This window comes from Lolium perenne, chromosome 7 (assembly GCF_019359855.2).
Source record: "Lolium perenne isolate Kyuss_39 chromosome 7, Kyuss_2.0, whole genome shotgun sequence".
Lineage (NCBI taxonomy): Eukaryota > Viridiplantae > Streptophyta > Magnoliopsida > Poales > Poaceae > Lolium > Lolium perenne.
The window spans coordinates 8,766,523-8,776,767 of NC_067250.2; positions in this window are offsets into that span (position 1 = coordinate 8,766,523).

Sequence of the window (10,245 nt, forward strand, 5' to 3'; positions counted from 1 at the left end):
ATCCTCGTCTCCGCGTGCTATCGGTTATCTCTAACCGAACTCCTTACTTGTGATTTAACTGCCTGTGAGAGCCTTCGTGCTCGAGCTAGTTGTATCCTCATATAGGTTGCTTCACCTAGTTTGCATTAGGCTCATCTTTATATTCCGCAAAGCCTAATATTGCAAAGAAAGAATTAAAATTTGTAGAAACCTATTCACCCCCTCTAGGTTTACCATCTCTATACTTTCAATTGGTATCGAGCCTGGACTCTTATTAAGGGCTTCACCGCCTTAAGAGTGAGATGGATAAACTCTTCGAGGGTCTAGATGAAGACTCTAACCTTTCGGTTAAAGAGATGAAATCTAGATTCTTGGCATATGAGGCCGAGAAGAAGAAAAAGGAGGATGAGCTACAAAACCAAATGGCGTAAATGACCGCCATGCTTAAGAACCTAGCTGCGGGTGGAACTTCTAGTGGGGCTTCGGTCTCTAAGGAGTCCTACCATGATGTTAACTATAACTATCCTAGAAACACTTCACCCATGCCTCATATAAACCATAGTGGGACCGTTCCCCATTACGATGGAACTCACTTTCCACATTGGAAATCTGCTATGGAATCTCATAGTCGCAATGCAGGTGTGGAGCTATGGGAGCTCATTGTTCATGGATATCCGGAGCCACAAGATCCCACTCGGTTGACATCCACCGAGTTCTACAACCGTCAACTCAATGCATCCGCACGTGACAAGATTAGAAGTGGCATCAACCGCAAGCTTCTTGATCAAGTCGATGACATTGTCTCCGCTAAAGAGTTGTGGGATCGGATCGTAGTACTACAAGAGGGAACCGATTTGATCCAATCAGCTCTCTATGAGACCGCAAAGCAAGAGGCCTACCAATTCATGATTCGGGATGGAGAATCCATATTTGATGCCTATGCTAGGCTTGGTGCTACGAAAGTAAGGGTCAAGGGACTTGGTGTTGAGAAGTACAATGACGGATTTGAGATGAACGAAGCCTTCATAAAATCCAAGGTCATTGCTATGATTGCCGTCAAACAAGAAGACACCAACCTTGGACTCAACTTGCAAATCATGACCAAGAGTGCCGATCTCAACTCCGATGATCTAGTCTCCTATGTGGCCGCCAATGAAAGCATGGCTAAAGCCGGGAAGAGGCTCAAGGCAATGAACCGTGTTGATGAAGCCTCACACAACCATGAAGCGTCACACAACCTTGCTCTCAAAGCTAGAGCCGACCATGAAAGCAAAGAAGACTATGAGATTGAAGAAGATGAAGAGATGACTTCAACTAGTGACATTGCTACCGACTTTGCTTTCTTTGCCAAGAAGTACAAGGCAAAGTTCCCAATGCTCCTCAATGACAAGAAGAAGAAGAGAACTTGCTACAATTGTGATGAAGATAACCACTTTGCAAATGAGTGCCCTTATGAGAAAAGGGTAGACAAGCCAAAGTTCATCAAAGGGGTCAAACCAAGATTGAAGCCGAACCCAATCAACGATCGGTACAAGAAGAACAAGGGAAGAGCTTTTGTTGGGGCCGAGTACTTGTCCGATGAAGAAGAGGAAGATGAGGAGAAGGAGGCCGGAGTGGCCGGTTTAGCATACTCTAAGCCCGGGTCACTCTTCACATATGACTACTCCAAAGATTACTCCACGGAGAATGATGTTGGCTCTTCCTTCATGGCAAGAACAACTCAAGATGATGACTCCGATGACTCTCCCTCCTCTCCAATCATTGGCTCTTGTCTTATGGCAAGGGAAACCAAGGTAATGGAACCTCCACCTTCCCTATCTAGTGTTCTTGATGATGAAAACGAAGATCAAGAAGAATTAACTATGCTTAAGGAACTCTATGATGTTAGATGCACCCTTCGTGGTGAAGCTCTTGTCAAGTTTGATTTCTTGATGGACTCACTCAAAGAAAAGGATGAGTCCATTGAGGAATTAGAATATCAATTGAATGAGAAGGAACGGAGATTCAATCTCCTAAGACAAGAGCTAAAAACCGAAAGGTGCATATCTCAAGGCCTTAAGCAACAAATTGAAACTTATGAACTTGATAAAGTTAAGGACCTAGAAACTATTGATAGGGCTCAATTATTGACCCAAGAGCTCAATGCTTCAAAGGAGGAACTTGAAGTTGCTCATGCTTCTCTCACTAGGGATCTTGACCACCTTGAAAGAGCTAACAAGCTTGTCAAGGATGAGCTCAAGAAACTTGGAGAGAATCATGATCTACTTCAAGAATCCTACAAACAGGCTCTTGGATCAATGAAGGATCCCATTGATGTTGAAAAGCTTGCTTGTTCCTCCATTTCCTTTACTAGTGAGCATGCTAAACTTGTTGAGGGACATGTTCGTTTACAAGAGGAACTTTCTTTGCATGTTGAGACCAATGCATATCTTGAGTCCTTGGTGACTAAATATGGTCTTGACTATCATCCTAATGAATCTTCTTGTGAGCAAGCATCTATTCTTGAGGAAAATGTTAGGCTAACAAAGGAACTTGCAAAGTTCACCACCGCCAAGAACAAGATGGGATTGGATGACCTCTTGAGTAAGCAAAGGTCAAACAATCAAAAGTATGGACTTGGATATACTCCCAAGTCTCACAAGAAGAACAACTACAAGAAGGAGAAACCCGCTCAAGATAAGAACAAGAAGGTCACTAACAATGGCAAAGCCTCAAAGGGCAAAGCCACTAGTGGTGCCCACACGGGGCCAAACGATCACTATGCATTATTTGTTGATTATTATGGTGATGTCTATGCTAACTATGTTGGCCCTCCTAATGGCTATGCTTATAGAGAGTACTCAATTTGGGTACCAAAAGATATTGTTGCCATTGCAAAGGAACCCATTAATCGATGGGTTCCTAAATCCTCTACTTGATCTTGTAGGGGTATTCCTCCGGTGGTCCAAAATGGGTGTTTGATAGTGGATGCACCAATCATATGACCGGAGGAAAAGGTGTGCTTGATCAATTCATTGAAGATATCCACAAGAAGTCAAGCATTACCTTTGGTGACAACTCAAAGGGAAAGGTACTTGGGTATGGCAAGGTAGCAATCTCTAAGGACTTATGCCTTGAGACGGTTATGCTTGTTGAACACCTTGGCTATAACTTACTTTCTATATATCATCTTGCCGATGCCGGTTACAATTCATATTTCACTAAATATTATGTGCAAGTCTTTAGGAGTGACAATCTCAAATTGGTCCTTGTTGGATTTGTGGAGAACAACCTTTATGTGGTTGACCTCTCGAAAGAGAGCCCCTCCTTCTCCACATGTCTAATGGCGGCCAAGCATGACGAAGGATGGTTGTGGCATCGCCGCCTTGGTCATGTTAACATGAGGAATCTTAAACAACTCCTAAAGGGTGAACATATTGTGGGACTAACCGGTGTTTCTTTTGAGAAAGATCGTGTTTGTAGTGCATGTGTAGCCGGAAAGCAACTCAAGAAGAAGCATCCCATCAAGAGTATTGTTACCACATCTAGGCCTTTGGAGCTCCTTCATTTGGACCTCTTTGGGCCATCACACTATGATACTCTTGGTGGAAGCAAGTATGGACTTGTCATTGTTGATGATTACTCAAGATACTCTTGGGTCTTTCTCCTTAAGTCTAAGGACGAGACCCATAGAGAGTTCATCACCTTCGCCAAGAAAGCTCAACGTATGTATGAATCCGAGATCAAGGCAATTAGGACCGACAATGGCACCGAGTTCAAGAACTACACTATGCAAGAGTTTGTGGATGATGAGGGCATCAAGCATGAGTTTTCGGCGCCATACACCCCTCAACAAAATGGTGTTGTTGAAAGGAAGAACCGGACTATCATTGAGATGGCAAGAACCATGTTGAGTGAATTCAACTCACCCCACAACTTTTGGGGAGAAGCCATCTCTACGGCCGTCCACTACTCCAACCGGCTCTTCCTCCGTCCCCTCCACAACAAAACCCCATACGAGCTCCTTACCGGTAACAAGCCTAATGTCATGTATATTCGTGTCTTTGGATGCAAATGCCTTGTTAAGAACAACAAAGGAAAGCTCGGTAAATTTGAAACTAGAACCATAGAGGGTATATTTGTTGGATATGCGGAGAACTCTCACGCCTATAGATACTACAACCGGTCCTCCGGGACTATTGAAGTATCTTGTGACGTGGTGTTCTTGGAGGATAATGGCTCCCAAGTGGAGCAAGTTGTTCCATGTGTTGCGGTAATGATGTTGATCCATCTAGTGCCATCAAGCATATGGGCATTGGACACATCCGGCCCATGGAGGTTCATAACGATGATCAAGATGATGGAGTAGATGTCTCAAGCACGCCACAAGTAGAGCCTAGCTCAACTCAAGCCGAACCATCAAGTGCAACTCAAGAACCATCCTCCACTCAAGATGAGTCTCAATCCGAAGAACAAGAAGAAGATCCTCATTCCATGGAGCAAGATCATGATGACGATCAAGAAACATCCTCTACTCATGATCAAGCTCAAGTGGTCCCTCATGATCAAGTACTTGCAAGAGATGAATTCATTGATCATGAAGGAACCATTCGGAAGATCAAGGCCGCTACAAGGGCAAGTGACATGAAAGTGGATCAAGTCCTTGGTAGCATCTCAAGAGGAGTGGTAACTCGTAGACACCATGCATTACTTATCACTTATTGTCAACATCATGCTTTTGTGTCTAGTTTTGAACCACTTAAGGTACATGAAGCCTTGGTTGATCCGGATTGGGTAATTGCCATGCAAGAAGAATTGGAGTGTTTCACTCGTAATGAAGTATGGTCTCTAGTTGAGAGACCCAAGGATCATCGCATCAATGTCATTGGGACCAAATGGGTATTCAAGAACAAGCAAGATGAGAATGGCATTGTTATACGAAACAAAGCAAGGTTAGTGGCGCAAGGGTTTGCCCAAATAGAAGGTATGGATTTTGAGGATACCTTTGCGCCGGTAGCCCGTCTTGAAGCTATTCGTCTTTTGCTTGCATTTGCATCTTTCCACAATTTCAAATTATATCAAATGGATGTGAAAAGTGCATTTTTGAATGGTCCCCTAAAAGAAACCGCATATGTGGCTCAACCCCGGGTTTCGAAGACCCATGCCGACCCAACCACGTGTATTTACTCCATAAGGCACTCTACGGTCTCAAGCAAGCTCCACGTGCTTGGTATGAGTTCCTTAGGGATTTCTTACTACATGATGGGTTTTGCATGGGTACGGTCGATTCCACCCTTTTCACCAAGCGGGTTAAAGGGGTGGCCTCTTTATATGTCAAATATATGTTGATGATATTATTTTTGGTGGAACTAACCCCAATCATAACAAAGCTTTTGAGCTATTGATGACTAGGAAATTTGAGATGTCCATGATGGGAGAGTTGAAGTTCTTTCTAGGCTTCCAAGTGAGGCAACTTGCAAAAGGCACCTTCATCTCTCAAGAAAAGTATGTGAAGGACATGCTCAAGAAATTCAACATGACCAATGCAAGTCCAATGAAGACACCCATGCCCGTAAAGGGGCAACTTGGTTCATGTGACGGTGAGAAGGATGTGGACATAAAGGTATACCGCTCCATGATAGGATCCTTGCTCTACCTTTGTGCCTCTAGGCCGGATATCATGCTAAGTGTAGGGATGTGTGCTCGTTTTCAATCCGCTCCCAAAGAGAGCCATTTAGTGGCGGTCAAACGGATACTAAGATACCTTGTTCTCACTCCTACTCTCGGGCTATGGTATCCAAAGGGGTCAACCTTTGAACTCATTGGCTATTCGGATTCCGATTGGGCCGGTGATAAGGTTGATCGGAAGTCTACCTCCGGGCTTGCCAATTTATTGGCCGGTCATTGGTGAGTTGGTCATCCAAGAAACAAAACTCCACCGCCCTATCCACCGCCGAAGCCGAATACATATCCGCGGCATCTTGTTGCACTCAATTGTTATGGATGAAGCAAACCTTGAAAGACTATGGTGTGTCTCTTGGTACGGTGCCTCTTCTTTGTGACAATGAAAGTGCAATAAAGATCGCCAACAACCCGGTTCAACATTGTCGCACCAAACATATTGACATTCGCCATCACTTCCTACGTGATCATGTTGCCAATAAGGATATTGATCTCACTCATGTGGGAACAACCTACCAATTGGCGGATATTTTCACTAAGCCTTTGGATGAAGCCCGCTTTGTTAACTTGAGAGGAGAACTTGGTATTCTTGATCCTAAAAACTTGGATTGATTAACTTCTTGCACTATATTCTTGCATTTATCTTGCTATCTAGCTTAGAGGCATAGCACATATGGGGATAGTCATCTTACCATGTCTTGGTATGATGCATACCTATGTGTGCAACATAAATAGATCCAATGTCATTATATGGACCCAAGCATGTCTCTTCGAGGTCTCATGACATTTGCGCTTTCACATAGGGGGAGTAATCCCCCGCCCCTCATTGAGCCTTCATTACAACTTGATTTGACTATATAAGGCCAAATGATCTTATTGCAAAAACTATTTCAAAATGCTCTTATGATTCTTGATATACTTCGAATCATGCCCATTGTAGCTATTTGTATCTTGTTTGCATTTTCACTCCAATGGGTATGCCTAGAGAACTTTGTGTTTTCCAATCCCATGTCTATGCTCATCTCATCATTATCTATCTATCTATATGTACATGTCATCATATGAGCACTCACACACATTTACACAAAGAATAGGGGCAAAACGAGGCAAAATGACACATTTTTGGGAAAATTGTCTCTGGCCGGTCAGCCCCGGTCGGACCGGCCTTTGTGCGCCGGTCGTCCGATCGTCAGCCCGATCGACCGGGTGCCCGACCGGCCGTGCGGGCTGTTATGTTTTGAAGAGGATACCCCTTGGGGATCTTCTTCCTCATTATCCCCCACCTCTCAAACCTCCATGGCCGCCGCCTCCACCATCTCCACCACATCCTAGGCACTTCCCACCACTAGATTCTCCCCAAACTTCACACAAACATAGATCGGGATCTCGCAAGCATCTTCACCAAAGCATTTGGTCCCTCTCAAGCTAGTTTGGGAGATCGTGGGGATTTGGTCCTCAAGCCTTCTTCACGAGTTCCTCTTGCTCACTTGGGCCAAGAGGACAATGTCTTCGGGTAAATCTTTCTCCCTATCCCTCTCCCTCTTGCTTTCCCTCCCACATTGCTCATTTTTGAGGAAAGTTGAGAAAAATTAGGGTTAGGGTTAGGGTTAGTAAGTCCTCATGCCACCTAGAGTGTCACACCCCTCCTATGCACATTGTTCACTCTCCTGGTATAATCTATGTTCAAGTTTGTGAGTTTTCTATGATTTTATGTCGAATTTCTGGGCAAACGTTACAACTCAGCATGACCCGGTCCACAGCCCGGTCGACCGGCCTCTCGACCGGCTGGTCCGGCGCACAGCCCGGTCAAACCGGATGGCCAACCGGCTCGTCCGGTCTGTCGTCCGGTCGGACCGGCTCCTGCGCCGGCTCGCTCAGCTTTTTCGCATGATCTCGTCGAGACACTTGAACCTAGGCTATGTTTTTGGCTTCCTCACATATGCTGATGACATGTACACTTACCTCTTTGCTATCCTCTCCCTATTATGCTGATTCACTGGTGATGAATGGACTGAAGCGAACCCTGGCCATGTTGCCAAGAGAGGGAGGAGCTCCGGGGTTCCACCCCGGCGCTCTACTAGTCGTGCTCCTCTGACTAGGGGTGGCAGCTCAACTGGAGGCCGAATCAAGAAATCTGCCAATAAGAGGAAAGATAAAGAGGCAGCACAGGATGGTGATGAGGTACTGCCAGATTTCCATGTTGGCAGTGTGCATATTGGGGCATGGAGAAGACTCAGAGAGTCCAACCCCTATCGCTTTGCGGAACCCACTTACACAGGGGGAGATCAATTCTTCTGGACCAACACACAGCAAGTCATGTGGGAAGAATTCTATGACTCCCGCGAGTACATGAAGAAAGGCACCATTGTTATGCCCAAGGCCATCAAGGATGTCATTGGAATGTATGAAGCCACCAAGTTCCGCTTTGTGGTTGCAACCTTGAGGCGGATGGGGTTATATGATCTTATGTGCTTGACACCTACTGATGGGTGCTATTGTCCAACCTTGGTGAGACAGTTCCACTGCACAGTCTTTTTCCATGATGATGCAGCTCGGACTATGACTTGGATGACGGGCAAACAGCAATACACTTGCAACTATCTTGATTTCTGTGAAGCCTTGGGGTTTGGTGGAGGGCGTACTTCTGGCTTCAAGATATATTCTCAGCAGAAGTTCAACCGTGGGGACATTGCTGGTTGCTATCCGCCGGAGCCCACACCTGGACCTCCCACCATATCCGGGATGTACTACTCCTACCTCTTACTTGCCAAGCTCTTCCGTGAGACTCTCATCAGCAAGTCCGGCGATACAAGTGAATGCCGTGCATACCATCTGAACTTGATGTACTACTGTCTCCCTGAGCACCGGCAACCTATTGATGGCTGTGATCTCATCTACTGCGAGTTACGGCGCTGTGTTCGCGAGAGGTTGACTCCTAACCTTGCCCAGTACGTTCAGCTGCTCATCAACAAGGTTGTGCCCGCACCTCTCAATGTTTTAGGTGAGCGGGTCAGGATGGAAGCATTCAAAATCCCTGCCCAAGGTGATAACCCGGATGTTCCGGAAATGATGCCTTCTGAGCGCCGGTCCAAGGCACGCCATGACCATGCTAGCTCCAGCTCCTCTCGTCGCCCACAGCGTGGTGTCGCACGGTTCTTCTCTCGCTTATGGCAGATGTGCAAAACTACACATGATGTTGCACATCAAAGTCTCGCTTTGAACCAAGAGACAAGGAGGCGCCAAAATGAGTTCATGGCTGCTAGGAATGTGCCTATCCCTCCTCCTGGCCCTGAGTTGGAGCCTGTCCATGCACAAGACTGGGAGATGCCTCCTCTCACTGATGAGATGTTCCAGAACTTTGATCCTTCTCTGTACTTTGGTGGTAGATTTGCTCCTGCACCTCCTGCTGATGATGATGATGATGAAGAGGATGATGACGGTAATGAGGATGATGATGAAGAGGATGATGATGAGGATGATGATGACGAGGATGACGATGGGGATGGTGATGGCAACTCTCCATCCGCGGTGCCCCACTTCTATTGATGGGACGCTAGCATCTCTCCTCTTTTCTTCGCCTTTTTGGTGTTCCGATGCCAAAGGGGGAGAAGAGAGTAGAGTCTAGAATTACGGGGTTCTTTCGTTGTCACAAGCCATGGGAGTTGCTTTATTTGGATTTTATATGGCTTGTGCGTATTTGCTTTGATTTCTCAAGAACCATTTGCTACTTTGAATGATTCATGTATGGATATGTATGGACGACTATTATGTGTGCTACTCTATGTTAGGATAATTATGCTTTATGGATAATCATGCTTTATTCTTATATATGTTGATATACTTGTCCATACCATGCTTGTTTCCTAAAGATATTGGGGGAGCTTCTCATATTCCACAAATGGTGCACTTTGCATTCAAACGCAAACTCTCCAAGTGCACACATTATGGGGGAGCTGTCGTAATATCTTCTATGGAATCAAGGTTTAGAGCTTATCATAATATCTATGTGTTACTCTAGCTCGGTTTGTCATCGTATACCAAAAAGGGGGAGATTGTAAGGGTATTTTACCCTTAACCATTATTTTGGTATCTATGACACCGTGCTAGAGTATTTGGACTAATACATGCCTACAAGATGACTTTCAGGTATTAGCCAAAGAGGTATGATGGTGTTGCAATGGAACAAAAGGCAACGGGAGACCCCCCCAATTCGACGAAAAATCAGCTAGTTTTTCTGAGCCAGGCCGGTCACAGATCCGGTTGGACCGGCCCTGGCACCGGGCAGCCCGGTCGCCAACCGGACCCTGAACCGGTGCCATCCGGGCGACATCCAGTAAAGAAACGAAGCCATCCGGCGCGCGTCCGGTCACCAGCCCGGTTTCGGACCGGCTGCTCCGGTCCACGGTCCGGCTCGACCGGCGCTCGACAGCGGCCCGGTCCGCCACCGGGTTCTGCGCTGTGACATCCGGGCCACATCCGGTAAGCCCGAAGCCTGCCCGGTCAAGTCCCGGTCCCAGCTCCGGTTGGAAACCGGCCGGCCCGATACGTGGCCCGGTCTGACCGGGCTGTGGACCGGCCTGTCCGGCGCAAAATCCTGTTGACCGG